At 39.7% G+C, this 19,434-nt stretch overlaps 1 protein-coding gene across 3 annotated transcripts in view; it reads left to right on the forward strand.

Moving 5' to 3' along the window:
* PTK2 (protein tyrosine kinase 2) overlaps window positions 1-19,434 on the forward strand; it is a 226,786-nt gene that overhangs the window by 41,573 nt on the left and 165,779 nt on the right. For 2 of the 3 annotated variants that reach the window (XM_087741987.1, XM_087742058.1), the window contains exon 3: window positions 1,718-1,744. The exons of the other annotated variant lie outside the window; for it this stretch is intronic. The gene's annotated coding sequence lies outside the window, so the exon portion shown is untranslated. The remainder of the gene's footprint in view (window positions 1-1,717; window positions 1,745-19,434) is intronic. 3 annotated transcript variants of the gene reach the window in all.

Here is a 19,434-nt window from a genome sequence, read left to right on the forward strand (position 1 = left end):
GTGTGCGGGAGCTATCAAACATCCATAAACAAACAAAGTTGCAACATTTCTCTTGCTTTATTTAACTTTCCAAGTTAATTGTCACTGCAGCGTATTTTTCTGCTCCATCCCATGGGATATCGGCTGATCTGGATTCTGGGCAGAAGCTGTTGCAGGAGGCGACTTGAGGCTTTTCCTTCCTGCAGCTTATGCTCTGGTTTTCTCCTCTCTCAAGGCATTTCTTATTACACAAGCTGTTTTTTCTCATAAGCAGACAGCATAATGAGCATCTTTTAAATGTACCTTAATAACTTTTTAAACTTTGTATGTTCTGCCAGAGCAAAGCATGCAATGTTTTCTCTGCTGGGGTGTCCTATTGCTATTTTCATTTTGCATTTTAAGCGTGTGTTAAATCGATTCTGCTGTTTCACTGTCTCCTCAGAGAGCACCACAGTTCAAATTTGAAGTTTATAATAGGCTGCCTTTCAATTTCAGGTGTAATTCTCTTTGGTTTTATCATGTTTTGCAGCCATAAATGTGGATGATAAATGAAAGCAAGCATGATGTTAAAACTCTGTCGGCGAGAGCAGGGCTAATAAATTTATTAAGCTTTGTTATTTCTTCTAATAGATAGCGAAGTAGTGGCCATCTGCCCTGATAATCTATGAATCTGTTCCAGCTGCTACATCTATGGTTAAAGTTCAGTTTCCATGTGGATTTTGTACCCAATATGACTATTTTATTACTCAACATTGCCATCTCCTTTTAACCAAATAAATGTGCAGACCTTTTTCTTAGGTTCAGTTTCTTACTTGTTTGTTTTACCAGTTCCACTTTCTCATCCCCCCCATACTTGTATTTATTTCAGCTTTTGTTAACCCCTTGATGTGTGTCCCCAGTCCTTGTCCTTACAGACTTGGAGTAATTCTTGCTTTCTAGTTCTTTGTGGGTTCTTGTTTCTGTTCTGAACTCTGATCGGCAGCTCAAGCCCCAGTTACGATCGTGTGTGCCGAGATGACAAGTAGATGTATGAAAAGCAGGCAGAAGGAATATAATGAGTTATAGCTTATATAATTACCTATTTAGGCAAATTCGATGTATATGCATTCATACCCATCTTTCTTTAAGGTATAATTTTTAATATGATCTATTTAGACTCTGAGACAGTGGTTCTTGTAAAGTTGATTGCAGCTCAAGACAGCCTTGGCATTTACTATGAAAATGTTCAGCAACCATGTCTCGCGTGCCTCGGTGACAAAAATCAGTCTCCTTTCTTTTAATATTATATCTTGTGTTCTATACTTACCTATTTGTAAGCTTGGCTACCTTTTCTCTAAAGGTTTAAGAATAAAGAAAACATACAATAATGTCCTCTTCATATGCAAAGACAAACCCTGGCACCTTCAGCTCTGAAATTATGTAGGTGATAATGGTGAAATCCACATGTAACACTTAATTTCTGTGTAGTGACCTGTATTCTGCTGGAGTAATTACACTCGTTGCCTACCAGTATGGTCTTTGTCCTTCGGTTAGATGGGCAAAACGTAATCTTGTTAATGAACAGGGTGAGACAAGGGAAACGCTTTTGATTTGCATGTGGCATGCCTAGCAGCTAGTAAATTGCTTCAGGTAATGTGCTTTATTAAACAAGTACAGCCTTGCAGAAAAATGATTAGGCCAATGCAATTTTAGAGCTATTTTTCCTTCTCTTTCTAAATGTATTTCTTTATTGTTACAGATATTTCAAGACTTTCCTTGCCAGCAGGTAAGTTTTCTTCTTTCATTTATGTCTCGATGTGACAGCAGGCAGCTTTTAAGGGCTTGCTTGCAATATAGTCATACTTTTATATAATCAGAATATCGGTTCTTATTGGCACTGTCATGGTACTGAGTCATGTGGGGATCTGAGGTCAAAACAAAACCTGTTGAGGTACAGGTTTTTTTTACATTTAAATAGTGTATTTTGACAAGGGGAGGAGGTAACTGAGAGATAAATATAGGCAGTTGTTAAATATGCGTGTGATATAGTTAACGCTTAAAACGGCTCAGCACAGCGTGCGATACAGCTGTCAGAAGAAGAGATTAGCAGCAGCCACAAATAGCGGTGAATCAGAGGGACAGCGTGCAAGGAAGCGTGGATGGGCGGTTTACGGGTGGAAGGAGCCTCCCCAGGTGCCAGCGGGGAAGGTGACAGACACGGTCACTTGCCTGGGGTCACAGGTGACTTGCGCCAGAGCTGGAAATATCCCTCTGCTCTGTTGGACCTTATCAGCGGTGTTTAAAAACAAAACAAGAAGCCGAAACAAACTCAATGAAAACCAACAAAAAACCCAACCCCAACAAAAAACCCAACCCACCAAAAAAACCCCAAAAAACCAAAAGACTCGATTTTTTAAAAATAGCATTTTTTTGATTATTGTTTCATAGAATCATAGAATCGTCAAGGTTGGAAAAGACCCTTAAGATCATCAAGTCCAACCGTTAACCTGTCACTGCCAAGTCCATCTCTACCATGTCCTTGAGCACCACATCTATCTGTTCTTTAAATACCTCCAGGGATGGGGACTCAACCACCTCCCTGGGCAGCCTGTGCCAGGGCCTGACCACCCTTTCGGTGAAGAAGTTTTTCCTAATATCCAACCTAAACCTCCCCTGGCGCAGCTTGAGGCTGTTCCTCTCGTCCCATCGCTTGTTACTAGGGAGAAGAGACCGACCCCCACCTTGCTACAACCTCCTTTCAGATGTTTGATACGTTTGGTCTTTAACCAAGCATTAAGCTTTATAAATTCACCTGTGCTGTGGGCTCAAGTTGTGCTGTAGAGCTCAGAATGGTGGTGTCTTCTGTTCCCCAGCATTTTGTCCATCTCTTCGCTGTTTGTAATGTGAGTTCTAGAGTCATAACCGTAGTGTGTTTTTACTCCTGGTTGAGCAAGTTTGGGATTAAGTGGTTGTTATCAGGCCTGCTGCCTTTTGTCCTTACTCTGCGTTGGTGATTTTGCTTACGTATCCATTCTTTTATTTCTCTTTACTAAGATGTGCTTCATATCTGTCCACAAAATATCTTTTTACAAATGAGTATCTAAAGTATAATGGTACTTAATCAATATGGATCTGCTCCGGACGTAGTTGCTCTTTTGCATTTGAATCAAATGGCAATTTAAATTAAAAGCTTGATAGCTGGTATGTTGTAGTCTTTCCACAAGAACTTTAGAGTGGCTCTTCTGGAAAAAAATCATGTTTGCTTGAAGCAGTGAAGAGAACTCCTAAATGTGGAAAAAGTTGTTTGTTTTGTTTTGTTGTTGTTGGTTTTTTTTTTCTTTTAAGGAAGGCATCTTAAAAATGATTTTGAGTGTCGAGAGCAGTTGTCAGGAAGGCAAGTACCTATGGGCAATATTGGAAAAATAAATGCCTGGTCTTTAGTCAGGCTGACAGGGAGATAGGGGTGTCGTGGGTTGTGGGTTTTTTTTTTTTTTTTTTTTTCCTGCAGCTTCTAAACCAAGGATGTGTGGTGACACTTCTTCCGAGTTTCCATTTGGGACTTGAAGAGTTTGTCCGATACTGTGCATCTGAGTCACAATGAGAGTATTCTTTTCAATTTGGGTAGGTGTGTGTGGGTATCCTAATTGTACTTTTTAGCTGTGTCATCGAAGTACTGATAGAGGGCAAAATTTTGCCCAGGATTTTGGAAATGGTAACCTTTTTCCATGGTAAGGCAAGAGGCCTTTATAGAGGGTAGAGAAGCTATACAGCATGGCTTGCCTATAGCAGGGATTTGACAGTATTCACTGATAAGCGAACTAAGGAAACCTGATTTAAAAACATGCTTAAAATACTGTCAAAAGAGAAGGGTGTGTCAAATGGAGTCCCACAGACGCCTGACTTGTCCTGTGCTATTACAGTATTTTCATTAATGACCATGTATACATACCACGATGACGGACTTTATGTGCCTATTCAATCTGCCAGTAGCACCAAGACGAAAAGAGTTATATGAGCATGTTGGATGATGGGATTAAAATTCAAAAGAAATTTGACAAATTGGAGAAATAGCCAGGATAAAAGATATAATGCATTTGAATAAAGATGAGGTTCTACATTCACATGGGAAGTTTTAATCATCAGAACTCCTGTTTGCAATAAATAACGGTATTTCCTTATTTCAAGTTTTGAAGAACTCTATTTTTTTTTCTGGGTGCTACTTTCAGTATTGAACAATAGATGTCACTAGAAATGCTCTCACTTTTGCCACCTGATTTTAATACCGTAAATTTGCATCATAACACAGTGGGGGGGTTTGCAGTCTTTGAAGACTTTGCAGTAGGGAGGAGACTACTTAAAATGGTCTTTATTGTAGTGTCTTGTTTGAGGTAATATTACATGTAAATTCGTTACAGTCAGTGGTATACCGAGGTCATCCAGAACACTGCCTTTTTGCTTTGATTTCGTAGCCAAATCTTCAGGTAAGGAAGGATTGTTTGTGTGCTGTTGAATGCGTTAGTTGATTAGGTCGTTAGTTAAATCATTGCTCAGGAGAGTTATCCTATGCTAATCTGTACCACTGCTTTGAAGTCTATGGGTAAGTTGGTTTTTTACTACCTTGTACTTGAGGCCATGGATATAAGCATAGAGAATTTTTGGAATGTGAACCAGTAGGGGCTTGGAGGGCAACTTGCTAAAATATTATCATTTCGAAGCCAGAGAGAACACAGTACTCCTGTCTATGTGTGAAGTTATCTTGGAACACGAGTGTGTTCACAGTATGCCTGGAGGAATGAAAGACTGGTTTCCTTTGGTAAATGCAGTTAAACTTTGTCTGTTGGCACTGTTGGGATTAAAAACAACCCCTCCTGGATTTTATTGCCTTCTGAATTTAAAACAGGTATAGCATCTGTGTGACGTAGGTGACTTTTCTTTAGACTTGGTCCTTTGGTTTTGATCCTGTAGTGCAAGTAAGTATTTATTACCAGAATCAAGAAATAGTAAAGAAAGCAAAAAGCTGTACCAAAGAGCTATACCAGATAGGTATAGAAGAATAAAGATAAATAAAAGAAATGAGCATATACTGGGTTTTCGGTTAAAAAGGGAACAACACATTCTCCCAGAATGGAATCTTAGGTACGGACATTTGTTCCTGATGACTCTCTCCTTCAGAGAACATCTGGTGAGTCTAGTAAAATCTTGCTGTCCTAGCATAAGGTATGAAAAATTAATAGGAAATGAGCATCGTTTGTGTAGCTTAATTCCAGATATGCAGTATATTTGAAGTCTGGCTGATGGTTTTGTGTGCGTTTTTTTGATGTATAGCGTACAATTCAGGTAAGCACCGTCCACGCAGAGTCATTGTTACCTTGAAATATTAATGGTTTTGGAACTGGTTTTAGTTCCAAGTGCTCATTTAGGACAAAAAAAAAAGTTACACGATTTCAGCTCAACCTAAAGAAGTTGTTCTTTCTGAATTAAAACCGTGTCCTCATTCAGTCTTTCGTTGGTGTGTATGGCCTTGCTTTGTACGTAAGGCCTGCTAGTGATCCATTTAATTAAACCCAATTAATCTCCTGGCACCTTCCACAGAAGCATGCTGCCTGAAAACAACCTGCTGCTGCTTTTTTCCCTTACCTGCTGGATACGAGGTGGGGTGTTTAATGCTGTGCTTTGTAATTAGATCTTCCTTATCCTAAATCTACACCTGCCTGTGTGATGAACTTAAATATAGCAACTTGAAATGCAACACAGTTTTTCAGACTAGACCTAAAAGAGCCAAACAAACTGGCATGGATCCTTTCTATGATGTTAAAAGATGGAAAATAAAAATCAGTTGAATTGCCAGATATGCAGAATTCTTAAATGTTCACATTTATTACAGGGGGTAATAAATTATGCAGTGATTATTCATGCAGCTGAGAACAAACTCAATAACATGAGCAGAGAACTGTTGTTAATGTCTCTGCGTAAAGGGAAGAAAACAGTAACCGTGTAGTCAAAAGTAAAAAGGTACAAAACAGTGGCTTTTTGATTTGTCACTTCAATTTTAAATAAGAACTACATACAAGCTGCACTGAGATTGTAAACAGCTCCTCTTGGGGCAGAATGCCTGACGTGGTGCTTTGGGGATTACACAAGGAAGCCTGTGCTGTCTTTTTCACTAAAAGCAGTATTTTCAGTAATCCCTTTGAAAATCAGGAGGGTTTTTTTTTTTTTTCTAGGAATCTTTGCAAATTTTGTTAAGAACTCTGATTTTATCCAACAGTAAACTTGATGTTTACATATTTGTAATGGTTTTGGTTGTAATTTTTGTTTGCACTTAAATTCTGAGGTACTCTTATGAATGAGTATGGAACTGAACACTTCAGCTTATGAAATGTTAGTGCTCTCAGGTTAGAATAGCTGTCTGCAAGCCCCTTATAGTTCAGAAGATGCGAGAAGGATTTTCTGCTTTTGATGCAAATATGCCTTATAGTTTTAATTCTTTTCACCATCAGTGAGGAATGTGCTATTTTTAGGCTTCCAAATACCGTATCACAAAACTTCTGTTACTGCTGGGTGAGATTATTGCTGACAGCACTGAAATGTCACTTTGAGGAAGCTTCCCTTGCTATTTGTGTGTTAATTCTTCCTACTTTAAAATTTTGTTGATTAGTTTTAATAATCTAATCACCTGTACCTGCATTTTCCCATTGTTATGTACTCTGATACTTGGAAAAGCAATGTATTTATCCCTTGTGAGGTTATGAAAGCCTTGCTGAAGTAAAGAGAAACAACATCCCCTCGTCCACCAAGCTAGTACTTTCATCATAGACTTCTATCAGGCTGGTCAGGCCTGATTTCCCCGTTGTGTATCCATGCTGACCACTTCTGATCACCTTCTTGTCCTCATATGTTTAGAAATGGCTTCCAGAGTTATTTGCTCCATCATCTTGTCAGGAACGGAGGTAAGGCTACCTAGCCTGTAGTTATCCAGAGCCTCCCGCCTTGCCCTTCTTGAAGACAGGAGGTCCATTTGCTTTCTGCCAGCTGTCAGGAACCTCCCCCATTTGCCATGACAGTCTGTAAAATGGTTTAGAGTTAAGAAACTTCCCCTGGCTGGAGACCATTGTTTTTTGGGGAGTATGTATAGGGATAGAGGAAAAAGGAGGAGATGGGGTAGAAGGAGAGAATTATCAGGAATAGCCTGGCCAGCAGGACCAGGGAGGTGATAGTGCCCCTGTACTGGGCACTGGTGAGGCCGCACCTCGAGTGCTGTGTTCAGTGTTGGGCCCCTCACTACAAGAAGGACATGGAGGTGCTGGAGCGTGTCCAGAGAAGGGCAATGAAGCTGGTGAAGGGTCTGGAGCACAAATCTTATGAGGAGCGGCTGAGGGAGCTGGGGTTGTTTAGCCTGGAGAAGAGGAGGCTGAGGGGAGACCTTATCGCTCTCTACAACTGCCTGAAAGGCGGCTGTAGCGAGGTGGGGGTCGGTCTCTTCTTCCTAGTAACAAGCGATGGGACGAGAGGAAACGGCCTCAAGCTGCGCCAGGGGAAGTTTGGGTTGGATATCAGGAAAAACTTCTTCACTGAAAGGACTGTCGGCACTGGCACAGGCTGCCCAGGGAGGTGGTTGAGTCTCCATCCCTGGAGGTATTTAAGAAGGACAGACCTGGTGCTTGAGGACATAGTTTAGTGGTGGACTTGGCAGTGCTAGGTTAATGGTTGGACTCGGTGATCTCAAGGGTCTTTTCCAACCTTAACGATTCTATGATTCTAAGTTTCAATATAGAGTATTGAGAGTAGGATTAAAAAAAAAATTCAGGGGTGTTGGGAATGATGTGGCACCCCAAATAACTGCTTTAGTCTGGTTTGATGCTCGAAGAAGGTGAAATTTGATATCTTTATCACTTAACTATGACATGATTTCATGAGGAAGTAGGGAGTAGGAGCTGATGGTGTGAAAGGTCCTTTGAGTCCTATGCTTGATGTTCCTATAAATGTTGACAAGCTGGGTTAATAGTCTGAGAGTTTAAAACAAACAAACAAAAAAAGCAGCACATTCTTTTATCTTTTCCTGTCTGTAGTTGTGGCTCCCAAGGTTTTGGGGACGTACACACTAGAGTGAGGATTGTTCTTGCTTACTCCTATGCAGTCACCTCGAAGTGGAAGAATTCCAGTAATCAAGGGTGCATCATATACAAATTGTATCACTTGAATATATAGTATGTAAGATTTTTTTCTTCTTTGTTCTAATTCAGTGCTATTTTAGGACAATTTGGAAATTTTTATCTGCTTCCTTAGAAATTAATATTACAAATGATGTCTTTAGAATAGAAATTTTTCAGTTTGGAGGGATAAGGATATTCTTCCTATGGAAAACTGTTCAACTTCTTTTTGCAAGTGACAGAAAAAGGTGTGGGCGAGAACCAGTGCTGGTCCACGTGGGATAACTTGAAATATCCCGATTCCAGTTACGCAGTTCAGCTTTGAATTAAGTCATCTGCACATTTTCTCTATTATTTTTTTAGATAGTGTACTTAATTTTATTCCCATTTTGTAAAGTTTGGTTTAGAAATGCTGAGATTGTATATATTCCCTTGCTGAGGATGCTGGACAAGAAACTGGAGCTTCAGTGTCATACGGGTGCCTGTTGACACTCCTCAGCCGGGTTTTCAAGGAAGGGGTTTGTTCCTCTTCTATTTGAGAGGTGGGTAACTTACATCTCGCATGGTTAGGGGTGCAGGGAAGGGAGATCATCCAATGCTTCATTTTAAACATACCAAGAGTTGGCATTCTTCTTTTTTTTTTAAAAAAAAAAAAGCCAAGCTTTTGACAGAGCTTTTGGACAAAATATAAAAGAAGAAACCCCTGAAAATTCTTTGGATGTTTTTTTTTTTTTTTTGGGGGGGGGGGAACCCACCTAGGACAGAAGCTACTGAATTTTACGGATTTTTGTCAGTAGTAATATCAGGGGAATTGCAGGAGGACTTAAACCTCTGTACTACATGCTGTCAAAAATAAATAACTTGTGGTAATGTTTTGCTGAGAAACAGGATGTTTATTTGCTATGAGAAGATGTTTACCTGTTTTGGAGTCGAAGGAACACAGACTGAAAATGGTTATTTGTGGGTTCTGTGCCATGAAATTTTCTCTTTCGTTCTGTTGAAATGAAGCAGGTGTCTAGGAACTGGCAGTTCAAGTTCAGCTGAGGCCGTCCGCAAGAGCTCTCCTGTGATCGCAGTGAAGAAAGTTCATTCCGCACTGCACACCCACGTGTGTGTTCTTGCTGGCAAACTGGCTGGCAATGGTAATGCAGAAAAAGCCGAAGGGGCATCCATGAGGATTATTCAAGCGGCGTAGTTGATCTAGATCTACAGTAGAATTTTGTCTGGACTCCACTGAGGTTACAGAAATGTGAGATTTCTCATGTTTCTGCAGGAGATACTGTAATTCTTGGCCTCGGGGAGTAGCTGTATAATGAATGCTGTTGCACTCCTCACAAGTGCTGCGGGCTTGCAGTAGAGAGGTGGAGCTGGTGCAGCCATTTCAATGGGTACCTTTGTAAAGACCTGAGCAAGTGTCCCTGCTCCAGCTCAATATATCAAACCCTGCTGGAACGAGGCATCCTTTTTAGTAGGGCCTGTTGTGATAGGACAAGGGGTAATGGTTTTAAACTAAGAGAGGGTAGATGCTAGACTAGATAGAAGGAAGAAATTTTTTACAGTGAGGGTGGTGAAACACTGGCACAGGTTGCCCAGGGAGGTGGTAGATGCCCCATCCCTTGAAACATTCAAGGTCAGGTTGGACAGGGCTCTGAGCAACCTGATCTAGTTGAAGATGTCCCTGCCGATGGCAGGGGGGTTGGACCAGATGACTTCTAAAGGTCCCTTCCAACCCAAACTATTCTATGATCCTGATAGTAGCAGAGTATGCAAAACCTGTTGTCTGTTTTATACTTACTGTGTGCAAACAGTGAACTAATTTCCAGTGCTGTAGTTGAGCATCAGCTGGAGAGAGTTGCTTTTACATTGCAAGACTGGCTGTACTTGCTTTGAGAAGTGTACATCTGCTCAGTTACAATGTCCCTGGGTATGGTTGCAAATTTAAGAACTTTTTAAGGGTGAAGAGTTAGGAACTTACAGTTTTTTGGGTGTGCTTTTTTATTTTTAGGGCGGGGTTTTTTGGTTTATAAAAGTTTTTGTGATAGGCAAGGTAGGGGATGGGTATCTACTAAGAGGACTGGAGAATTCATCTATCTTGTCTTACAGGAGAAAAAAAATAATCCAAGAGCAGAGCCAACCTCGCAAAGGGAGGACAGTGAGCTATAGTCAGGGCATCAGAATATTGTGAATGAGAGATTCTGTTGCTTCTTTACAACACAAAGCCTTCAGGGGTAGTCACCGAAGGTATCTTGTTCTGATGCAGAATTACTTAAGGAAAACACAAAATTTTGAAGAAATGAATAATTATGGTACGTAAACATGTGTTCTTTAATCTGTCCTGTGAGCGATAGCCTGCTTAAGCCCATGATGCATTCACTCTTTTTATAAGACTACTCCACAGAAAGTACAGTTTCTGCTAATTCCTAGAGCCCCTTCATCTCTTGCAGTTCTTTCAGCTTCGTTGCATAATACACTTAACAGCTTTCTGTGCGAGTTTCTGTTAAATCCACACACCACATTGGTCTCATATCCAGTTATATTTGCATCCCGTATTGTAGTGTCCTACTGCGGAAGCAACCTAAATGAGCAATAACTGACTGAGCCTTGATAAGGTTTTCAAGATGTTATCTCTTGTTGTTGGGTGTTTTTTGTTTGTTTTGTTTCTCCCTGTTGATAAAACACTAAGATATTAGAAAGGAAGGTTTTCCCCATCCCTCCATTTCATCAAGGAGTTAATACTTCTACAACGGGTTTTGATGCAACTTGAAGCTTTCTTGGATGAGTGCACCGGAGATGCTTGCTGTAGTATCCCCGTATGTTAGTACCTAAGGTTTTCATAGCAGCAGCTATGATGTGAAGGAAGGGTGGGGATGACACTGTGTTACTGAAAGAAAGATTTTTGAAAATCAAGTTGGATCTTGTGTAGTTGGTTTATATAAAATGTTAGGTGTTAGCGTGTGTTTTTTGTTCTGCGAGACCTGGGTTGGGAGTGGCTTGGGATCTTCTCCCAAAATACACAAAGCTTGTTTGAAGTAGAACATTACGGGCTACAGTGAACCAAGAAGAAAAACATTGCAGGGCTGAACTTTTATCAACACTTTGTTATAAGTTACGCCTAAAATGACCATAAATAAAAGATTAGATGAGCTTTCCTTTAGTCTATTTTTACATCCTTGTCAGCTCTTAGTGGGTAGCTCCACGGCTCTGCTTGTGTCGCTAGCTAATAACTTTTTAGTTGTGCAAGATTTTTTTGCTCAGCAGAAGACTGGAAAAAGGAAGTAGTAAGAAAAATTGTAGATACTGTATCTGTGACTTCCTCCCCCCTTCTCTTTTTTATTTTCAGAAGGTGAAGAACATATTTAAGAAAATATCTGAACAGCTTATGATAGCTGTGATGTTTCCTGCAGGCCTTTCCACTGTTGGGTATGAGTTGGGGATCAATAATTTGAATATGAGAAACTGCAGAAGTTATTTTGTCAGGCATAAAGCTGATGTTCTTCAGGTTTTCATATGGAATGGTCAAACTTAAAAAAAAGATAAAAATCTGTTCTTGTAGCAAGCACATTTTTTCCTCAGGACTTTGTTCTGACGAGGGGTCAGAATAACAGAAGTGGTGTGTTAAATGCCTGTGCTTCCATTGATGGGCTGGAACTATGCTTGAGAGGGACATGGAACTTCTTAAATTCTTAAGAAATTGTTTAACTCTGGCACAAAGATGTTTCCGAGTTTATATCTTCATTTACTACTTATCCCTTTAGAAGATCTTTAAAGTTTCTAGTTAGTCTTCATTCAAATTACTTGCTGGAATAGTTTCACATGGTTTGATTTTTATATTTTTTTTTTCACAGCAATTTGTGATAATTCTTTCTGTGAAAGGCTTAATATAGAGAAATATTGGAACTGTATTTCCAGGATTAATAGACTTTTATCTCGTGATTCAGATTTACCTGCTTTTTTGTTTAAATCTATAAAGACTGGCTGGCCCAGGGTGTAAGCACGCGTGGTTGTGGTTGGTTTTCTGCTTATTCTGCAGACGCTTTACAAATAGCTCCAGCAAAACGATTCTGTGTCTTAGTGGAGCAAACTTGCATGGACTCAAAGAGCAGCTGAGCTGCTAATGAAAACCTAGTTGTATTCTAAGGCTTTTGGTCTCCGTAACACGTTATTGATCAGCATTGAAATTGCTGCTGACTCTTCCCTGGTCAACTGCGTGTCCTCCGAGAGGAGGAGGAGTAGAAGGTGTTATTGAAACTTGAGGCCTTATGATAGAGAAAGGTGGGGGAGCCAAACAGTACAGTGAGATGTTAGAGGTAGTCATGATCGTTGAGGTTCTGGAAACATCAGTAACTGAAGTACTGAGATTTTTATATAGAACTTATACCCTTTATAATCCTTTATAAGAAGGGTTTTAAGTAGAAGTTTGAAGGACAGTGATCAGGCTTTGTTTAATGACCCACGTCCTTCAAAACCTGAGGGGGGGAAAGAAGTCTGTCCTTCTACCCCAAGGCAGAATTGAGATGTAAGTCATTCCTTGAACGAGATTTAACCTATTAAGATGGCAGTTTCACAGCTCCTTCTGCAATTTAAAAATTCTTACTATGCTTTGATTTCAGGGTACTTGAACTTCTCTGTCACAGGTTTAAGTTTACTACATTTTGTTCTCTGTGTCTTGGTGGCAGGATAAGGCTTATTTATGCCTCTGTTTATGCATTCACTGATTTTTGTCTCAGTCTCTTGTTTCCGTAAAAGCTTTAATACTGTCTTGGTTGAAATGCATCAAATGGGATTGTGGAGACCAATAATAATTGGAAGTATGGCTTGAAAGCTCAGTACCACCCAAGAGATGAGCTCTCGGCCCTGTCGGATGCTGTTACGTGCTGACAGTGTTGTTCCTGTTTGGTAATGAAGGTTGTTCAGGCTGCTGTCAGAAAGGGGTTTTTTTTTTTAGTATTTTGTCTACCACTGCAAGACATTGGTCAGTATCTCTTCTTGATCGGCAGAAGGGCTGTACCCAAAAAGTCAGCTGTATCAGTTGGTCTTGTAGATTCTGGTCTTGCCCCGTTTAATTTTCACAGGAGTATTCTTCAATGTGTCTTCAGCTTCATCAAAACATTGCCTTTTGTGCTTAAGTTGCCCTCAAGTCAACAGATGAAGTTTAGTACACTTAAAGTTCAGTTGAATTTGGAGCTACAGAGAAGAGGTTGCATTCATGTGCTCATAAATTTACGTATTATAAAAGGATGCAGACTGGGGATATTTGCTGTCTTTGAAATCCTGAGTGCTGTTTCATCTAGTTTCACAGCTGGTTAGCTAAACTAACTTGAGCTGTATTTGGTGGTGAGCTCCTGGAAGCCTTTTTAAAACCAAACAACATGTGCTTGTGTTTTCTGAGCACTTTGATACCACTCTGCAGGCATTTCCATAGGGAAACATAACTTGTTCAACAGAATTGTGCTGATGACAAGGTGTCTTGTGTAATTGGAGGAGCAAATGAGGCTGTTTAAGGTGGTGGATTTTGCATCAAATAAAAGGTTTTGTGTTACCTGAAGATGACCTTTGATTCCCCGTAATGGAGCACAAAATGACTGCCTGAGGAGCTGCTCCTTGAAAGTTTATTGCTGGTCTCATGAAGCAGCGATATAGGTGAAAGCTCTTGTAAAGCAAATGTCCCTTCTTGGTATAAAATTAGGAGAGGGATTGATTAAAGTGAATTTTCAGTGGTTTAGAGGCTCAGCTACACCTGGACTGTACTAGAGGTTCTCCTAAAAACATCAAACTGTATTTGTTGGAGTTCTCATGCAAGAGTTTTGAATCCAAGTTATGCTAATTGGAGCAGGAAAGGGGGATTTCTGTCTATTTGACAATATTTTCTTGGTTTTTTTAAATACGCTAGTCTTTGCTTGATAGGATAGGCACAGAATTTGCTTCGTTAAAAGAGCAGCCTTAATGTTTGTATTATAAAACTTTAAAAAGATGCTCTGTAAAAATTCATTTTTAATTTTCTATTTTCTTAGACTTGAAGGGTGTCAACACTGGCTTGTTGATGTGTTCTGTAACACTGGAACTTTAAAGTTAGACAGCTATTTGTCTTAGCCTATAAGTGTTCGTTTATACATAGGGGATTTATGCGACGGTCATCCTTTGCTAAGAAATATAAAGTTAACTGTTCCACCAGTGTGTTTTTAAATATAAATAGAATAAAGCTGCATTATTGCGAGCTCATGGATTATTTTTTATTCATGTTTGTAATTGCATTTTATGGTTTGGAAGTCTGAGGAATTGCTAATATTATATTTGTGTTTTATGTAACACCAGGAGTCTTTAAAAATTATATGCTTTCTTCTGAGGTGCAGTGGTACATAAATCAGGTACAACTCTTAGTTGTAAACATGTTTTCAGCACAAAGTTTTTTTTGATAAGCTGCTGTTCTAGCTTTGTATTTAGCATATAGAGGAGAAGGCGCACAAGGGAGACGTGTCCAGACTACACCATTTCTGGTAAATGAACTGGACCCCCTGTGGCTGCGCAGCTTTCTCACTTGCATTTCTGTAACTGGTTATTAGATGAGACCGAAAGCAGCCCAGATATGAACAGACACTGAAGAGACTTGCTGACCCATAAGCAACTTCATTTCCCTATATCCCTCTTAGAAGATGTGACTAGTTATTTCTAGGTTACCCTTGAATTAAGGAAGATGGGTTTTTAAGAAGCATCTGTAAGGTCAACTGATCCACTCATGGATCCCTTCCACAGAACAAAAGTAATCCTCGCGGAACGCGTATCCTTTAAAGAGCATCAAAGAGGTGGCGTCCTCCCCCTTCAGATACCTTCTGCTGTGTTTACCTCATAAATAGAAGGTTTTCCCCATAAATAGAGGAAGGTTTATAAGGTCAGGAAAGGTTCTGGTGACCACTCACTCCTTTTCCTGTCGCCCCTCCTTCTTCTCCTCATCCGAGAAGGCTGAAGAGAAGCAGTGCAAAGAGATAAGCACAGTGAGCTTGTCACAGAGCAAAATTATCAGACTTGATTTTGCAGTAAAACGAGGAGCAGGATGTGTAGGGTTCACTTTTTCTTCTCATAGTTTTCTAGGTCTCCATGAAGCAGATTTTTGCTTTAAGCACTGGAATTGTGAAGGAACTTCTCAAAGATGTCTTGAGGATAGCAACAGTTTTGTTATTTGTTTGGGGTTTTTTTGTAAATAGCCTAGCACATGAAGAGTCAGAAGATTGGAATCAGTGCCCTAAGGAAGGAGTAATTTTAAACCGTTCTCAGCTTTCATGGCGTTGACTTTATACTTCTCTACAGTAAGCCTTCAAAAAGTAAATGGAAGGAAGTGGGATACTGTGAGTGGGTTACTCCACCCACAAGAAAATCTGCTACAGCTTTCATGCCTGAAAATTAATACAGCCCATATGGGTTTAAAAAATGGCTAGGCTTTATTTATGAAATAATAAAAATAAAGTGAACTTAGTGGTCCTTCTAACATGTGTTGTCTTAACAGCATGGGCTAGGAGGCTGCACGCTGTCTGCTCTGCTGCTCAACGCCAGAGGATCCTTTGGCAAGGGGACGTACGGAAGACTCCATTACCGCTACGTTCTTCTTGCGCTCTCCCAACATCCTGCTCTGTTTCCCTTCCCCACCTCACTACTACCAATAGGTTGAGTTTGAAAGTAAAAGCAGTGAATTGTCAGCTCCTATTTTAAAACCGTAGTTCAGAGGATAGTAAAGCTAATCAGGTGACTGTGGCCCAGTAGGTGAGAAAGCGTTGCTTTAAAACTGCATGTTTGAGGAATACTCTGGATGTATTTTACTAATACAGCTCACCAAATGGAGGAAGATAGCCACAAATTCAGTACTGGGTTGAATTTGTGCCAGAAGAATGTCTTAAGCAGAGATCCAAAGCAGTTTATATTCTAGAAAGAGTTTATGTTGGGATACTGCCATCTTCTTCAGGTCAGTTGAAGCACTGCAGTGTGACTGTTGTGTATTTTCTTCTCTTCCTGGCTATCAGCTGCCCCAGGTTGAAGCTAGGAAGCGTGAGCCTCACTGTGTCGGACTTGTTCAAATCTCAGGCATTCTCTGAGCAAGAAATCTTAAAGCAGGTACCACTAGAAATTCAAAATGAAGACTAAATTCACAAATCTAAATTTTGAATTTGAGTGATGGGAACCTCACAAAAGAGCACTTAGCTTTACAGGCCATGGATGTTACTAGTAGTTTGCTTTACCCTTTTTTTTTTTTTTATTCTCTAAGGTTTATTTCCTAAGTCCTTGTTACCTTTTTCCTTCAGGAGAAAAATGGCCTAATCTAATCTAGAGCATGGAATTAGAGTTTTTCCATATTGCTGAGACTCAGATGAATTCATGGAGATGATATTACTTCCCAGTTGTGCCGAATTATTTCTGTTGGAGGACTGGGCTTGGATTTTGACACTCAAAGTAAAACGGCGTTTGTCTTTCCATTTTTGTCTGAGAATACTCGTAGTTAAATAAGAAAGACCATCTCTGGTGGCAGCATAATGATGACTGAACTTCTCAGTCTTGAGAGATCCTTTGAGTTCCTGAAACCTGTCACCCTTGTTCTCTGCTGGGCCCTTTGGCAAAGGGTGTTCAGGAGAAGACTGTAACGTGGGTGGAGGGGCAAGGGGTTGCTAGTGGGCAAGGATGATAAATGTAGGGACCAGGTAATCCAAGGCAGATTTCCAAGACAGCCTTAGCAAACTTGACCTTAGTGTAAGGTAGACTTCAGGAGCTGTAATTCCAGATTTGATGTCGTGGCGACGCACCATTTTTCAATAGTTCCTGTGAACAAAGGAGATGATATTTGTTTGACTCTGGTTAAAGGAAACTTAGGGCAGATAATCTTTTCCACTCTTAAGTATTATGTGCTCACACACAAAATAATTAAAGTAATTAAAAAAAAAAAACCATAAGGAACAAGCTTGAGAGAATGAAGATTAATGACGATTACAGTGCCGTTTCAATGTTTGGAGAGCATCTTTGGAGAATTCTGGATACAAACATGGAAAAGCAAATGAATTAGGATGCAGAAGATTGTCACATGAGCAATAAACATGTTTTAATTTTTAGAACAGTCATCAGGCACTCTCAGCTTTACAGGCTGTTCTGCAATTGTCTCAGTCAAAAGCATTTGTGGCTCTACAAAAAAAAAAAAAATCCTTCACTTTTCCTGAGGGCAAACTTGGTTTGGGAGCTCTCATTTTTTATTAGCAAAATGAACGCAATGAGGAAATGTTGTTCTTCCATCTCTTGCATCAATATGCAGATCTTCTTAAAATAAATGCGCTTGTTCTTCAGCATCTAGTAACTACTAGAGGGATAAACAGTAGCCCATGAAGTGGCTAAGACTAGGAATGATCAAGTCCAAAATAATGATGATGTGATTGCTACGCTCTAGGCTGTAGCTCTTCATTTTTGTCTTAACAAGCACACGGGCTGCTCTCTTCTCTCTGGTGGAAGGAGGTCTCAGTTGCTGGTAGGCTCATCTGGTAGCTGAGATGTTGCAGAAGAGGAACTGAAAAATCGTTATTCTGCTGTCAAACGCTGCTTTGATACAGATCCGTCTGCTTTTTTCACAAAGTTTCTGAATACTGAGTTGAGTTTTTGATTTCTCAGGGCAATGAAACTTGGGCAAGTATCCTGTGTTTTGCTCTGTCCTGTTCCCCTTCCCAACAGTGCTCGAGCTTGCCAGCCATTTTGATCAAAATTTGATAAATAGAGATAACTGATGTGAAAATAATTGGTTGAATAGTGGAGAGATCCTAATGATGCCATTCACTGAGAGAGAAACTGTAGTTAGCTCTCTGCTGATTAGATATCCGAGACACCCCACAGGAGCTCAGTCTCTAGACATAACCCTAGACCCTAGAGAAATCCAGGCTTTGCCAGTTCATCTGATAGGCATTTTAGATCTTTATTTCTGTTTGTATAAGCTTGAGTGGAAAAAATTATACAACCTTTCATGTGCCTCCCAGTTGTACAAAACTCTTGTTTAACCCTTTATTCCACAAGGCTTTGATTTTTGCGGTCGACTTCACTAGGAGACAGGATCAGCCCTGCAGGCAAAATTAAAACAAAAACTAAATGCCTTGATACAATTCAAAAGCTTCTGACTCCCCCCCCCCCCCCCCTTGCTTTCAAAAAGCTGATGCTGATATTCAGTAGTCTTTAAAATCAGGCTGAAATTGAGCAACCAAAGTCATAGTCACAGTAGTAGAAAAGTCTTGACTTGAATTTCCTTGGAGGCAAAATGCCATTTCTTAGCTGAGGACCTTGGCCTGTCTGTTGTTGTTGGGATAGTCTGAGTTTTTTCTGGTTAGAATGTGTATTTTAGGAAAATGGCCAGTGCTTCTACATCTTCTTAGTAGAAACTGATGCAATCATTTTTTTTTTTTTAAGATAAATATTTTTTTAGAATTTTCTGTGGTAGCTGTTAGCATCATTGCTTACACAGTGAGCACTATGCAAAGACTGTCAGTGTATGTCGGTATATGCGTCTTACACGAGAAGAATGAACGGTCCTGTTCCACAGTCCTAACTTCTGACAGATGTTCCTTACCTCAGTAAATGTTATAATTTGATTGGCATGACTTAAACCAGATTATTTTACATAAATGAGACTCAGATACCTACTTGATGAGCAGCATTTATAAACTGTTGCAAATACTTGGTATTAAGTCTACTACAGACATAACTTTTCCCGTTGTTTTGTTTGGTGGTGTTGGTTTTCTTTGGGGTTTTTTTTTGTGTGTGTGTTAGTGGTTTTTGTTTTTTGGGTTTTTTTTTTTTTGGTTGGTTGGTTTTTTACTTTGTGCCTTGTCTTCTGTTCTATCTCTGCTCCCTTTCCCCCCCACAACTGAAAGTTTGGGACTTCTGACTTTCTCCAGAACACAAATTTTATGCTTTTGGCTTTTTTGTACAGAAAACCTGGTCATGTTATTTGAAAGAAGAGAATGAGCATGTCTACTGATTACTTCTTATAATAACAAATAGAAATTAAGTAATTTAAAAAAAAAATAAAATCCTAGCATCTAGGAAGGGCTTGTCTTATTTTTCAAAATATATACACAGCATAAAATATTTGGATAACTTATAAAATTGACTAAAAATTCCTCATGCTATGTAGTACTTTGTTTTCGCCTTCATTTTGTAGCCTAATATTACAACAAGAAGGTATGTCCTTGAGGAGAATGATTATAATACTCGTATCATCAATAAGGATAGCTGTAACGAGCAGACAGTATCTCTTGACAGTTGGATTGATAATCTGTATTAGTCTCATCTGATAAAAGTATAAAAAAAATGCAAG

Source organism: Nipponia nippon, unplaced genomic scaffold, assembly GCF_047370975.1.
Source record: "Nipponia nippon isolate SJK-2023a ecotype South Korea unplaced genomic scaffold, ASM4737097v1 scaffold_1, whole genome shotgun sequence".
Taxonomy (NCBI): domain Eukaryota; kingdom Metazoa; phylum Chordata; class Aves; order Pelecaniformes; family Threskiornithidae; genus Nipponia; species Nipponia nippon.